At 49.8% G+C, this 13,944-nt stretch overlaps 1 protein-coding gene across 2 annotated transcripts in view; it reads left to right on the top strand.

Moving 5' to 3' along the window:
• SLC39A9 (solute carrier family 39 member 9) overlaps positions 1-13,944 on the top strand; it is a 155,970-nt gene that overhangs the window by 1,832 nt on the left and 140,194 nt on the right. The gene's annotated exons all lie outside the window — the stretch shown is intronic.

The raw sequence follows: 13,944 nt of genomic DNA, 5'->3' as shown, positions 1-13,944 counted from the left end.
CAATAGTGTTGAATAGCATAGCAAATTCAGCAACCAATTCTTATTTTTTTTTCACCTTTTTTATAGAACCAAAGCAACCTGACTCCTTCATATGGTGAAACGTGTGGATTAATGAAAGCCAGCAGCTTTTGCTATAGTTAACTTCACTTAAGTTAAGTGGGCATCTGATATTTCACTAAGGTCTCTATTCATTGCTGAGAGGTAGAGCTCAGCAATTGAAAATAGGAAGATACACTTCTCTTATAATCACGCAGGGCTTCCATTCACCCGCTCCGTCCCTGTTTTAATGGTTACATTGCAGTCTGTGTAAAGTAAAAGTAATGTTTATTGTTTAGTTAGTTAAAACCATAACAATTTAAAACAAGTAGCAAAAGCGCAATTTTACAATAAGCAGTTGAAAGCAGGAATTTAAGTATAAAATCATTTTGTTTCTTTAAAAGTTCCATGCAGAAAGTTAGACCTCGTTTGCCCAGCTTCTGACCCTTTTAACAAAGCTTTTTAAAGGCTTTAAGAAATTTGATCAGTCTGCCATGCAGTCGGGGGTCTGATGAGCTTAGGCAAGCCATTATTGAGGCTCTGCAGGATCTAATACCTCTTTCGTTGAAACTTGTCTTTAATAAGATTACACGTTCAGCCCACAGTTTTTTGCATGTGCAAATTATATGGATAAAGTCTTCTTTGTGGTGATCGCACAGCCGGCATGATTTAGGGCCTGTGTGCAGCCAAGCTGGCTGCTCAGCCTGGGATGGTAGTGTTCCAAAACGCAGTGCCATAAGTTGTTTTTTTACGTTAATTGAGTAGGTTTCGCATAAATAAGCTGCTGGTGCAAGGGACTTATAGTGATTTATCACCATCCAGGCGTGCGACCTTGATCTTGGGATATTTTTGTCCACTAGCAATGAATGGGTTTTTGATGCTTTATATACAACTTGTTTAAACGATTGGTACGATAAGTTTTTGTTCCATGTTTCTGTCGTACATGTGGCCAAAAGGGAATTGCAAAGGTATTTATTGAAAGGAGAAGATTTATTTTGGTTTAGTTCAGACCAGATGGCCTCGTTGATTTTTGATGTAGCAGCGTTTAGCTTGAATCGATACCAGGTTTTCACCATCGCGTACGTTCTGCCAACTTATTCATTTGTAAGGCCGAATTCCAGACGAACCTGGGCTGGGGAAGCTGACCTTGGCATCTGGAATACTTTTTTATAGATGGAAGCTATTAGTTGATTTAGGTGCGCTCCATCCTCGCCATGGAAGGCCGCGCTGGCATATGTTAGAGTTGGCAGGATTTTTGCCTTCATTACGGCGAGCAAAGGTTTATAGGAGAGGCCCTTCCGCTTTTTGGCTAATAGGCTGAAAGCAAATGTTAGTGCGCTTGATCTCTGGGACATATATTTTGTATGCTCCGTAAGATTTCTTGAGTTGTCAATATAAAGGCCTAAATATTTGTATTTTTTTACCTCCTCGAGTTGGATTCCATTAAGCCAGATTGTCTGTTTTTTTTAACTGTTTTTTTCCAATCGCCATAGTTTTTGTTTTGGATGTGTTTATTTCAAGTTTGTTTTCTGAAATGTAAACTGACATTTCATTCAGGCATCTTTGCAGGCCGATCTTTGTTTGGCTCATTAGTACCACGTCATGAGAGATGCAAAAGTCTCAGTTCGCCAAGCTTTGGTGGATGGGAATTGGTACAGTCCAGCCTTTGAGAGAGGTCAGATAAAAACAAATTAAAAAGATGGGGGGCCAGAACACACCCTTGTTTTAAGCCTCTGGAGGTTGTCCGCTTCCTAGAGAGTCTGGACCCATCACCTATCTTAATCCTTAGCCAGGTGTTTGAATAGAATAACAGCATGCCTTTTAAAAGCTTTTCAGGGATACCCCAGGCTCGCAGCTTTTTCCACAAAAGATGGCGATCAACACTGTCGAAGGCTGCTTTTAGGTCTGTGTGTATTATCAATCTGAGCGTCATGGGCTCCTTTTTCAACTCTACCCTGAAGATGTTCGGTTTTGTGTCCACCTGAAGGCGTTGTTGCGTGATTAAAAACGGCTGCAACCGCTCTGCTTAGGACACCTGTTACTAACAGCCGTAGGATTCTTTGGTAAATGGTCAAATCATTTTGAGTTTCATTAACATTAAATAGTTTGGAAGCAACTAGTTTCGACTTTTGCTTTTTGATTAAAAGTGTACTTTGTTTGACTCGGTTTGGCTTTCACTTTTTTTAAATTCTTCATCTCTTAAAGTTGGGGTCATCCACAGTCTTGAATCCCACCACTTACCTTGGCCCCTTAACTCCATTCACAGCTTCTACCTCGTGTAATACTACGTAACTTGGCTTTTAAGTTGAGAGATTAATTATTAAATGCGTTTCCCTGAATTTCTTGTCTAGTAAGTAAAACTATTTGAACACTTGTATTCTACTTAATTGTATTTGTTACAGCTCAAACATAGATAACTTGTTTTACCTTGCTGGCAGTATTGGTTACATTTTGACCAAAATCTGTGCTGTTTGAATGACCCAAATCATGTCCCTGTAACTGGGTAGTTCCTTCAGAAACCTGGATAGCTAAGCCCTGTATCTTTGAGAAATCTAACACTACTTCATAATCTACCAATGAAGTTCTGCGCAATCAGGCATACTTGTCTATACTCCAGCAACTCTCATTTACCTGGAATTACTTAAAAAAGTAAGTAAACATTGGGGGCGTGGCTTGAGGCGTCAACTGGAGGTCGCACTCCGAGAGTGCTCTGGACCTCCCTCCGTCATCCGCCGCTACAAGCCTGCATCTAACTCTTCCCCCCCCACCCCCACCTACCTGCCGTGGCTCCCCGTGCTGCCTGCTGTCCCCCTGTGTCTTTAAGAAGCCGCTCTGGGTCTCTGCTGCCTCCGCAGAATCACTTTCGGCCTGGGCCACTCAAAATGGCGGCCCCTACGATGTCCTGCCCCGGGCCCTGAGATGCCTGCCCTGAAGATCTGGCACTCTCCTTCCCACTGCCTGTGAGGCCGGCTGGCGTTGGCGGAACACCCAGCCGATCGACCTTCCCGCCCTGGAGCCGGGGCTGCAGTGGTGCTCGGATTGAACCGGCGGAGCCGGGGACCTACGGGGGGAGCAGCGAAGGGGCCCGAAGTTGGCGAGTGGCGCGCCTGCCCGCTGGGGGTGGTGCGGACACAACCCCCAACTGTACCGCAGCGGTCTCTGCGGCAGACGGTGGCGGCCCGGCGCTGTGGGAGTCCCGCTGGAGGAGCTGCGAGGAGCAGCATAGAGCCGGTGTTGCTGGGGCTAGACTGTGTTGGTACAGGTGTGCCGTGCACCGACTAGACGAGTGGACCTGCCCGGTCGCGGTGGGACTGCGGTGCGGGGTCCCCGGCGGAGTGTGTTGCGGCTGAGGGTCGCCTGCCCTGGGCCTGTTCTGGGCTGCCTGAGTCACGCCTGGGTGCTCCCATGGTTTGGCCTACCAGCCCTTCATCATCGGTGTTGCCCTGGTGAGCGAGCCACCCTCTAGGGTCGGGGACCATAGTGCGGGTGGCGGCTGGTTATCAGTGGGCCCACAAGGGTTTGAGGGGACAGCACCCGAGGACTTCCTTCCCTCTTGGGCTGTGGATGTTGTCCGTGCCCTCCGCCATCTTGGAAGTGCAGATCAGGAGTGTGCAGACCGGCGGATCTCAGTGGGGGGGTGACTGAAGTGGACTAGTGTCTGCGGCGCTGACTGGCCGTGCGTGTGGGAAGAGGGTTCGGCCACTATATCGGGTGGCAGGGATAACAGCTGGGCCCCCCCCCCCCCCTTGATCCCGCCTGTCGGCCTTCCTGGAGACCATGGGTAGGTCTCGCACCACTCAAGCCCCCGCTCCCACAACCCAAACTACAATGGAGCGGTTTCGGATCAGGGCCCAATTGACGGACAGTCGGACGCGTCGGGCCTCGCTGGGGAGACCTCTCGACCATCCTACAGGCGATCAGCACGTCGCAGGCCTCCGTAGAAAGTAAGATAGGAGAGGTGCGGGTGGATATGGCCGTAATTCGCCAAGACCTCCGTAAGGCCACAGCACGCATCACTGAGGCGGAGTCCCGTATCTCCAGGGTGGAGGACGTCGTGGGTATCCTCAAATCGCAGGTGGCCCGTCTTCAGACGCAGACCTCAGAGTTGCACCGTAGGGCTGAAGATGCCGAATATAGGGTACGCCGAAACAACCTGTGCCGCCTGGGTTTTCCGAAGGGAGTGGAGAGGGATCGCACTGCCACCTTTATGCTCCTGGATGCCCGAAGAGAAACTTTCTCCCTGGTTTGTGGTGGAGCGGACCCATCGCTCTCTAGCTCCCTAACCTCTGTCTGGTGCCCCTGCTCGTCCCATCATCCTTAGAATCTTCAACTTCCGGGACAGAGAAGCTATACTGGGGCGGCCAGGGAGCTGGGGCCGCTGCACTTCAGAACTCCAAAATGGTCTTTCCAGACTACTCCAGGGAAGTGCAATCACAACGCCGATCCTACGCTGACGTCAAACAAAAACTCAGGGCCATGGGCCTTCGCTACAGGCTCCTCTTCCCGGCCTGGCTCAAAGTGATCTTGCAGGGTCAGACATTCTTCTTTGACTCCCCCCAGGCTGCGTGGACCTGGCTCACAGAGGAGCGGCCCCTCCTGCCGGGGGCAGCCCTTTCTCCTGCCCGGAAGCAGCCGAGCCAGGTTGCGCTGAAGCCCCAGTGGCGCCGGACCGGGTCTCGGAGGCAAGGCGGCTGCCGAGGTAGGGGCTCCCGGTCGCCGGAGGCGCAGACCCGGCGCTCGCTTGACCTGGGCAGCGTCCCCGGTCCCAGTGAAACTCTGTGATGGGCCATGTCTGACCTGTCTGGGAGCCCTATGATCCGTGGATCTGGTGTGGAGGATGGGACATGACCGACACCATTTGTAACGCCTGAGGTTCCACCTATCATTGTGATTGCTCCTGGCCTCACAAACCTGCTTCTCCCGGGCTCCATTGTCTGGTCTGGTGGGGTATTGACCATAGTGCAGTCCTGGGTTTATGCACTCTATTTGTTACATGATTGTCCTTCTTTGCCTTTAGCTTTTAGCATTTCATCCGAATACATGGAGGGGGGTCCGACTCAGCCATTTTTCTGCATTTGTTGTTGCTAACAGTTTTACCGTAGCTGTTTGCCTCCTTTTGGGGGGATTCTGGTGGTTTAGCATTATTTAGGGCGACAGATGCTTCCTTTTTTGAAGTGTAGGGTGGGGAGTGAGTTGGGGGGGGGGGGGGGCGAGGGAGGGTGGAGATCGTTGTCTCCCAACAGTTTGTTATTTTTAGCCACCTACGGGCCACTGCGTTTCGTTCTCATTGGTAGCCACGCGTTCCTTCATGCTTCCACAGTCGACATACACATCGTTATTTCCTCTAACTTTGTCTTTTAAGTCTGGGTGGGGACTCCCCTTGGACCGAGCATGGTCTCCTGCATGCATTTGCACCATTCACATCTCACCTCTCTAAATCTCCTACACTTTTCATAGACCTCTCCTGGAATGTAAATGGTCTTCTCGACCGAATTAAGCGCACAGCTGTACTTCGTGCTGCCCGCCGCCACATGCCCGATATTCTGTTTCTCCAGGAAACTCACCTTCTGGGCTCACAACGCAACTTCCTAGCCCGTTAGGGGTTTGACCGGGTCTGGCACTCCGGTTTTGCCCGGGGTTCCCGGGAGGTGGCCATTTTACTTAGAAAGGGGCTCCCCTTTACCTTGGCTAAAGCCGACTCTGATGCACCGGGGACGTATGTGGCTCTGTCGAGGACATTTGAGGGTTACCCCGTGAACCTCCTTTGCACTTGCGTTCCCCCGGCGCTCCTGGCATCCACCCTTCGGCGCCTCACACTGGTGATTTCCTCCTTTCCTCAGGGCCTCAATGTAGTCGGGGGTGATTTTAACGCTGTCTTGCAGCCCTCTTGAGATGCGATGGTTGTCCCATCGGCACATTGGCTGGCCTCTGCGAAGAGCCTCTCCGACTGGTCTTCGGCCGTGGGCCTCTGCGACGTCTGGAGGGTGTGGAACCCCCATAAGGAGCAATATACCCACACATATGCCGCTCACTATACCCACTCCTGAATAGACCTTGTCCTATTGCCTGCCACGGACTGCCAACTGGTGTCTGGGGCGGCTATTCTGCCCAGAGGGATCTCAGACCACTCCCCTATCTCTCTCCGTATTGGGTCCTCCCTTTGCGGGCCAAAGGGCGACCTGGCGATTGAGCGCCTGGTTCCTGCAGGACTCAGTACTGGTGGAATCCCTCGGCCAGGAACTACGTCTCTACTTTTCCATTAATATGGGCTCAGTTCCTTGACCGGGGACTTTATGGGAGGCTGGTAAGGCGGTTGCTCGGGGTGTGGCCAGAGGACTGGTCCACGCGAAACTATTGGAACAGGCTGCCCAGCTTGTGCAGCTGGAGTCTCGGGCTGTGCGCCTGGAGTCTTGGTCTGTGCAGCTGGAACGTGTCCAACTGACCAATAGTAGCAATGACTCCTCTAGACAACTAGCATTGGTCCGTGAAGAGATTCGGCGGATCTCCCTGGAGTCCGCTAAAATGCTCTGGCACTTATTTATGGATGGGGGACAAAAATGGCAAACTTCTCCACAACCTGGTGTCCTACCCCAGAGCTAACCGTATCATCCTAGAGATCCAGAAGGCCACAGGGTCCCGCCAGGTGACGTAGTTGGCCATTGCGTAAACGTTTGCGAGCTATTATGCAGCACTAAACACCGCTCGCCCTCCCGGCGCCTCCCTGGCTGGACTGCTGGAGGAGACCGATACCCAGCTGCCTTGTCTCCCCCAGGAAAGCGCTGATACCGTGGACAGCCCTTTCACCCCGGAAGAAATTCACGGGGCAATTTCCCTGTTGAACTCTGACAGGACGCCTGGACCTGACTGGTTCCCCCAGGAATACTACGCCGCCTTCTGAGACGACCTGGTGCCCCACTTCGTGGAGCTCTTCCACCACGTGGCTGAGGAGGGGTCCTTCCCGTCTGAATCCTGTGTGGCTACTATTGTGGTAATTCCGAAGACGTAGCCGCCCTCCCCGGAATGCTCGGACTATCGCCCAATCTCACTGATCAATACGGAGATCAAGATCTTAGCTACTGTGTTAACTCAGCGACTCCGCCCCCTCCTGCAAGACTTGGTCCATCCTGATCAATGTGGGTTTATACCCGCTAGGGGCACCTGTCACTGTATTCGCCGCGCCATCTGGCTATGGCCCACTGTCATCAGCTGTCCCCGTATCTGGCGTTGCTTCTCGTCGACTTCGAGAAAGCTTTTGACACAGTGAATTGGGTACTTTGAGGATGTACTGGAGAGGATGGGCTTTGGTCTTCCCTTCCGCCCCCTGATCAAGGTCCTTTATACTAACCCTAGGGCCCGTGTCCTCATTGATGGTGAGCTTTCCGAACCATTTCTGATTCGGAGAGGCACACGTCAGGGCCGCCCGCTCTCACCGCTCTTATTTGCGCTGGTGATGGAGCCCCTGGCGGCGCTTGTCCGTCAGGACCCTCTCATCCGGGGTTGGACCTGTGACCAGAGCCAGGTCGATAAGAGCGCTCTCTATGCAGACGACGTTCTGCTCTATCTGGCGATCCGGACCGCTCGGGCAATAGATGCTTGGAGGCCCTCTCAGCATTTGAGCGAGTCTCGGGGCTCCGACTTAACCCGGCAAAATCAACCTTGGTCCCTCTGCACCTTTCTCGGGCGTGTTTTGATTGGCAGGCGGTGATTCCCCTCCGGAGGCAATCATTCAAATACCTGGGCATGTGGGTCACCCTCCTGCCCGAGCTTGAATGGGCCCTAAACGTCGCTCCCCTGGTCGCTCGGATGAAGGCAGACCTCAAGAACTGGCAGTCCCTCCCCCTTAACCCACTGGGCAGGTGCGTGCTTTTTAAAATGATGATTCTCCTCCACTTTCTTTACATTCTGCAGAATATCACGATCCACCTCCCAGGTAGCTGGTTCCGGGAACTGGATGGCACACTCACCCGGTTTCTGTGGGGGGGGGAAGGAGCGGGCGGGTGGGCGGTCGCGAATGTCCCTGGCACACAGTTGTATTCCCCCCTTTGACGGAGGTATGGGAGTTACTAATCTCCACCTCTACTACTTGGCCACGAGACTCACCGTGATCCACGATTGGTATGTGGGCGGCAGGTCTGACCCAGCGTACCAGGTGGAGCTCAGAACCATGGACTTTGCACAGATCCAGGGGTTCCTATACGGCTGCCCAGTACCACAGGCCCTGCCCCCAGTCACTAGGACGGTGCTCATGGCCTGGCGTACATCTCTCCGTCATGTCCAATGGGACCTGAGGCTTACCAGATGGATGCTGTTATGGAATGAGGCCAGGCTGAGGGAGGTCTTGTCCTTGGGCAGGGGGGGGGGGGGGGGGCGGGCGTTCCGCCGCTAGGACCTCGTGTGGGTCTTGCTGCTAGGAGGTGTGCGAGTGGGAGATCAAAATCGATCCTTTGCTGACCTACAACAACGCCACGCCCTTCTTTATTCCCAATTCTATAAATACCTACAACTCTGACATGCTCTCCACACGCACATTCCAGCCCCCACCTCTCTCCCGGAATTCTGCCCCTGGAGGCTCAAGTGATGATGGGGAACCTGGGGAGAGGGTCTCCTGAATATACCGGTCTCTGGTGAACAATGGCCCTGCATCCCTTGACCGGCTTCAGGAGCGATGGGAGGGGGTGGGTGAGTCCTCTAGAAGAGGCGGACTTCTGGGACGCCCTTATGGCACCTAAAACCCTGACTACATCCTCTGGGTTACGCCTGGTCCAACTTTACTACCCCCACGCGGTGTATCTCACTCCGGCACATCTCTTCCGAGCCGGCATGAGATCCTCCCCGGCGTGTGCGCGCTGTGCTTCTACTCCTACAGATTTCTATCACAAGGTGTGGCAATGCCCGGCCCTGACGCCGTTCTGAAGGGGGGTGGAACTCGAGCTCATGCAGGCCCTGGGGTGGGAGGTTCCCCATGACCCGAAGCGCTTGCTGTTGGGGGTGTTCCATGGCTTGGATGGCTCCAGAGCAGACAAGCGTTTCCTGGGAACAGCTGTGGCGGAGGTGAAAAGGGACATCGCAGCGCTCTGGTCCCAGGCGGCGACACCAACGGTGCGGAAATGGAGGAGGGGGGTAGATTGGTGTGGTCTACAGGAGGAGTCTCTCTTCGAGGCCCGGGGCTGCCCGGAACTATTCGGTAAATGTGGGGCAAATGGTTCGGTTTAATACCAATGTGAAGACCCCAAGTCTTATGTAATCGCGTTGTCTGGGGATTACCACACCCACTCAGGGGGGCCTCCTTTACATTTGTCGATTGTCTATGGAGAGATGTGTTTTAACTGTGATGTATGATTTGCTACCAATGAATTTGCTTGTTCTAAAAATTTCAATAAAATTATCAAAAAATGAGACATTACTGCACTAACTAAAACCTCAGAACAAGTTCCACAAATCTTTTTTAGACCTTGTTCTCTGCTGACTCTTGATTTCTGTAGAGAATATAGTTAAGAATGTTAATTTGCTCTTAAAGCGCAGTGATATAAAGTCCCAGTACATCTACAAAATACAGTCCAGAGAAACTCCCCTGCGTGTCCCTCTACTCAGTGCAATTACTGATCCACTGGGCGCACTCAAGTTCCAGAATAGCGGAGTTATGAAAAGACACATTTTCTGTGAAGGGCCTCGGGATTTGGAGAATGCACTCCTGTAGTACACACTGTTACTTTAAAATTACCCGGCACTACCTAACGAGGATCAGAAAGGATCTCCTCACATCTTCCACAGCATGCATTGCTCTGAAGCAGCCTTGTTCTGCATTTGATGCTCTTCGCATTCAAGTATTGTAACACAGTTGGGATAATTTGAACAGAGGCCCTTGGTAGTATTTTTGTTTCCTTGAGTTCAACTTTGATTCCTAAGGTCGAGCCCACCAGCCTGCAAACAAACCTTTTGTCAGTTTTCCATGAATTTACAGTGGGATTAAAACCTGTCCATTGCTTACCATTGGTTGGCTTTATTGTCACTCACTCTCCCTTGCTTCTTATTCTGTGGCTTACCTTGTCCAACTTGTTTGTCCTACTCCTGGAGTTTAGCCTCTTAACTTGTGTTGTCAAGCGCTTACGTTTACGGAACAACTTGTTTTCTTCTTGCTTGATAAGAGGGTATGTGTTTTCCAGCAGTCTCCCTGGTGTACTTCTTTTCCCGTCGCGCTCCATGTTAATCCTCTCATCCATCTGCTTCTCTCCCCCTAGTGATCAGTGTTGCTCACTTTCAGACCTTTCTTTTGGCTCCCCCTCAACGCTCTGTTGCTGTTGCGTTTTGCCCTAACTTTGTTCTCTCCTCGTGTGCGTCCCCGACTTCCCCCTCCTTGTTGCTCCCTCCCTTGTCTGCTTCAGTTCCCATTCCCCTCCCCCGCTACCCCAATCCACTCCTTTTGTAGCCCCCTCCATTTAAAAAAAAATATTCTATATTTTAATTAATTGCTGCCAAAACTTTTTTATTTTGTTTACCTATCTCAGATCGGTTAAAGGTAATTGCACCCTCCATGCTTGCATTTTCAAAATTGCACAGCTGCATCATCATGCCTTTTTTAAGGTCTGGCTTGCCAGTTGTAATGTGATCAACCTAAAGAAGAGCTTTTAGGAGTACTGTAGAGAGGGTCATTGACTGCGCTTACATGCTAAAATGGAGGAGCACATCTTTTGATTAGTCTGAAGTTTTGTGCTTCCACAGAAAAAAAGTTCTCTTCCCCTCCATGCAGCTGTGTTTCTTTTTTTGTTTATCAAGCTGCCTGATATGGCTGCCAGAGGTTGAACGTTTGGTGGTGTTTTAATGCTGGCTGGTAAGGTGTCATCGATAATTGGATAATTTACAATGTTTGATTTTTCTTGGACTGTAACTAGACAAAATTCCTTTCTATGTTATTCTGCTTTAGGTTTGTGACCAATTGGTCTTACTCACAGGTTATAAATTCCTTGTGTACAGAAACGATATAGGCATTTATTATTACACAACTCAAGAGTGGATTATTTCTCTCAACATTTTATTTTTATAAAGTTAAAAGCAATCATATAAAATTAATCACAGAGCATTTAATGTCCAACATATAATTTTTCGAGCATGCCCTAATCTAATACAAAAAGCAATCCTATTCTTTTTAATGCCCGAAAAAATAAATTAAAACGGTTTCATCACACATTAAAACATTTCATATTAAAATAGCAGATATATACTATTGCGGGTAGTCCCTTGTCAGACAATATGCCTATATCGTTTATCTGTACACAAGGAATTTAAAACCTGTGAGTAAGACCAATTGGTCACAAACCTAAAGCAGAATAACACAAAGGAATTTTGTCTAGTTACAGTTTGTTTACCCAGTCCTTTCTGGTTTTCTGGGACACTCTTTTCTTTTTAAGATTGTTTTTTCTCTGACAGCAGCACAGATGGGAGAAAGTCGGTCATGAACAAACATTGGCAAAGCCAATAGGTTTTACCTATGTGAGAGCTCATGGTTTGCCAATGTCTTTTAGCCGTGTTGTACAGCAGAGCGACTAAAAGTTATTTGAGCTAAGTGGCATAGAGTAGTACAGTTGTAGTTTTAATTAACTAAAGCGTCAATAGAGACAGCAGATAGGGTGAAAGCAACATAAATAAGAAGCTGTCTGCCGCTTTTAAAAGTAGGAAAGCACATTCCATGTCTAGGAATAATACTGACATGTGTAGAAAATAATAGAAATAGTGGCTATTGAAAAAAGACTAGGAAGTACACAGGCTTGGTCCATGTTAGACTTGGCATATTTTGGCGTGTTTCTCCCTGTCTTTTTTGCTTTCTGACCTCCCAGTTTTGACTCTGTTTTTGGTGGTTTAGTGTCTCTGTGCACTTTCTCACTGCTGTTTAGTGTTGAAGTGCAAGTGCTCTTTTGTAAATTGGTACTATGGATTGTTGTTTCCATGATTGGCACATTTGATTTACCGGTAAGCCCCTAGTAAAGTGCACTGCATGTGCCAGGGCCTGTAAATCAAATGCTACTAGTGGGCCTGCAACACTGATTGTGCCACCCACATGAGTAGCTTTGAAAAGGTATCTCAGACCTGCCACTACAGGGTCTGCGTGCAGTTTGTAACTGCCATGTCCACTTTGCAAGTGCATCCACTTGCCAGGCTCTAATCTTCTTTTTCCTAACTTACGCGTCGCCCCATAGGTATGCCCAAGGTACCCCTGTAGGCAGGGTGCGTGTATGTTAAAGATAGGACATGTACTGGTGTACGTGAGATGTCCTGGTGGTGAATTACAGTTTGTTTTGTTTTTCACCACTGTAAGGCTATCTGTCCCATAGGAAAGAATAGGAGTTTTACTTGTAACCTCTTATAAGCATAACTTCCAATTGGGACATGATAGATAAATGTAGTTTAGTATGCCTGGATTCAGAATGTAAAAATGCATCCTTTAGTAAGGATGATTTTTATGTTCTGGGCTTGAAAATACAACTTTTATAAAGTAGGTATTTTCTTGCTTAACCATCCTCTGTGCCTCTGCTGGGTTTGTGGATTGACTATCTAGCTTTGGAGAGACAGGGGCTGAGGATGTGTAGTGGCTCCAGAGAGTCTGTATGAGTCTGGGCTGGGGCGAATAGACTTGGGATGCATTTGAAGTAGTGGGAGGAGATTTCCATGAACCTGAATAGATCTGGCTTGCCTTGAACAATGCTGTCTCCACCTCCTGCCAGGAAGATGGGCCAGAGAGGACAGAACTTGTTTGGACTAAGCAAAGACACTGTCTGCCTGAGAGAACAAAGAGAAACGGAGTATAAATATGGGGGCCCAAACCCCAGAACTTTAGAACTCGCTGGAATAAAGAAACCTGCCAAGAAGAAGAGCTGGGAGAGCTGCCAGGAGGAGTACTGTCCATTTGATGTGTTGTTGCTTTGTTTGGTTGGCCTGCCGTTGCTGCTTCTGCTTTGGACAGTGAAAGGACTGGACTGAACTTTCTTTTACTTGTGCTGAGTCTCTTAAAGGGCTTGAAGTAGAGCTTGCTTCCTGTTCTGAAGTCTCAGGGACTGCAAAGACTTCACCAGCCTCTGGGAACCGCTGTTTCAGTTGCTGCAGGGAAGTGAAACGCAACTGACTCCGTCGGCGGCTCTGTGTCCTGATGGCACAGCAGAAGGCACCATCCGTGTCTTGCACCGCAACCCTGGTCTCACCGACGACTGCCACTGAGCTTCTGCTTGCACTGTGACCTGTGGGCACTGCACTCCGCACCGCCTCGCTTCACTACTCCATTCTGTTCTCAAAGACGCTGCTGTTGACTTCAACACCCGAGACCGCATCGTGGCTGGGGGCACCGCTTGTAGGTTTCACAACGCACCCCCTCGTGCCACACAGCAGTCGGGCTGACCATTGCCAGCTCACGCTAACTGGCTCTGTCTTTTGCACCGCAACCTGTTGGCACTGCATCAAGCACCGCTTCACCCTGCACCGTAAGCCTTGGTTTTACTGACATCATCTGGACGATAGTCACCGAGCCGCTGCCTGCACCGCACTCTGCTCCGATTCCATTTTGCAACCTAACCAGGACAGTTGCCACGACCAGATCACGCCAACATGCCAGCCTCCATGAGAAAGGGATTGTTAGAGTCTATCCATGCTTTTTCTGGCCCGTACCGACCCGGTCGACTGGAACTGTTAGACTCTGTTTTTTGCAGCATCGCGGTAGCCCCGAACGGAGCTACCGACTTGTACGAACAGTGTTCTTGAGGTATTTCTGCCATTTTAAGGATATCTTGCATTGTATATATTTTTAAGTTCTATATGTTGGATTTTTATCATTTTGGTCTTGTTTTGGATATGTCAAAATATTCGATATTTATCCCAACTGGTGTGGTGTCCTTTTTATAATGTTTTTCACTTTATTACTGTTGG

Source organism: Lissotriton vulgaris, chromosome 9 (assembly GCF_964263255.1).
Source record: "Lissotriton vulgaris chromosome 9, aLisVul1.2, whole genome shotgun sequence".
Taxonomy (NCBI): domain Eukaryota; kingdom Metazoa; phylum Chordata; class Amphibia; order Caudata; family Salamandridae; genus Lissotriton; species Lissotriton vulgaris.
This window is presented reverse-complemented; position numbering and strand designations above follow the sequence as displayed.